This window comes from Hylobates moloch, unplaced genomic scaffold, assembly GCF_009828535.3.
Source record: "Hylobates moloch isolate HMO894 unplaced genomic scaffold, HMol_V3 SCAFFOLD_18, whole genome shotgun sequence".
Classification (NCBI taxonomy): domain Eukaryota; kingdom Metazoa; phylum Chordata; class Mammalia; order Primates; family Hylobatidae; genus Hylobates; species Hylobates moloch.
Genome location: NW_026652293.1, coordinates 58,246,182 through 58,248,128, shown reverse-complemented (window position 1 = coordinate 58,248,128; position 1,947 = coordinate 58,246,182).

Sequence of the window (1,947 nt, the reverse complement as noted above, 5' to 3'; positions counted from 1 at the left end):
CATTTGGTAGCTTGAAAAAAAAATTGGTACTGGATGTACTACTGATGTCATAGGAATAATTAAACTACCAAACAGTTGCTGAAATCTATTTTTAACATAAATCTCAATAATAGATAAAAATGAAAGATTTTGTAAACCTGTTACAGAGAGAGAAAAAAAAGACTCAGGTTTAAAGAATTAAAGTAAGCCAGGAAGATTCTCTACTAAAATCATTTTCTTGAAGGTCACCAATGTCCACTCTCCAAATCCTGTCACCCATTATTGGTCCTCACCTTCCTTCTCTTCACCTCTCTCTTTCTTGTAATTCTTCTCTTCCTTTTCTTCTAAAATGTGCACTCTTCTGGTTCTCTTCCTTATTTCTCTGAGTTTGTTCCTATCTTTCTCCCATCTCTTGCCTTTGAACAAGTTGAGAGAAGTGGTTACAAAAGTGAGGTTGGAGCCAACACACTTGGGTTTGAATCTCAGTCTGATCACTCTTTGAGTAACCCGGGGAAATAATATCTGTAAATCTCAATGTTCTCCTCTATCTAGTCAAGACTGTAAGTGCTCACACCTGTAATCCCAGCACTTTGGGAAGCCGAGGTGGGCGGATCATGAGGTCAGAATTTCAAGACCAGCCTGGCCAACATAGTGAAACCCCATCTCTACTAAAAATACAAAAAATTATCCAGGCATGGTGGCAGACACCTGTAATCCCAGCCACTTGGGAGGCTGAGGCAGGAGAATCGCTTGAACCTGGGAAGCGGAGGTTGCAGTGAGCCGAGATCATGCCATTGCACTCCAGCCTGGGCAACAGTGCGAGATTCTGTCTCAAAAAATAAATAAATAAATAAATAAATAAATAAATAAATAAATAAGTGTACTACTATGAGGAAAGCTCCCCTCAGGACCACTCTTTGCATAACTTCAGAGGCCATCATTGCATTCTAGGATAATGCGCCCTATCTCCAGAGTTTGAATAATGCAGCAAGAGCCCTGTCTTCCTCACAAGTGTAAGGTCTGTGAAAGCAGACAGTTTTGTTCACCAAGTGCCTAGAACACTGCTTGGAAAACAGTAAATACCCCCCAAAATATGTACAGAATGGCAGCTCTATCATCATTAGATACTCAGCTTCTTTTCATCTTTCTGCTCCACCATCTTGAGCAAGGTTTCTATCCTCACAGTTACATCACAGTCCAAGATGGCTGCTGGTGCACCAGCCATTACATCCATACTCTAAGCTTTTTATAAAACAGGAAGGGCAAAAAAGTGTACTTCCCTGCTAATCCCTCTTTAATGAGCCCTCTCACAAAACCCTTCTATTTATAACTGTTTGTCCTGAACTTAGATATGTGGTCACACCTAGCAATAAGGCACTGGTTTTTGGCCAGGCACATTGATGCCCCATATAAAATGAGAATTCTGTACAGAAGAAGGGCAGAATGTACACTGGGTTGGTGACTTACAGTCTCCCTTTTGGTACAGCTCAGAGACCTCTCCAGACTCTCTTGTGATGGCCATTCCCCAGGCTCAGCACTAAGGAGGGCACTTCTCTGTGAATCAGGTTGTCACATTTTTGGAGCAATAAAGGTCTAAAAGCTTTTGTTTTGGTTTGGTTTTGGCTCTGGTGATTGTTTTCCTATGGCTTTTACCAATTTGTCCTTGTTCTGTTCCATGAAACCATACTGAAAAAGATCTACATTTTTCTTTCAGTGTGACAGTGGATTTTTTTATTGAGCAATTGAATAACAGCCCTTCAAATATTTTAAGAAAGCTGTTTGGTGATAGTGAAGTTTTGCCTTTTTTAAGCTACATTTCTCCAGCTCTTTAAATCTTTCCCCATAAAACCCTACAACATTCTTTTTGCACTCCCCGGAATGTTGATCAGGTTGTCACTGGTTCCAGATCTGGCCCAGCCAGTGGAGAACTTGGGGGAACTAACTCTGTCTCTCTTCTTTCCATCACTG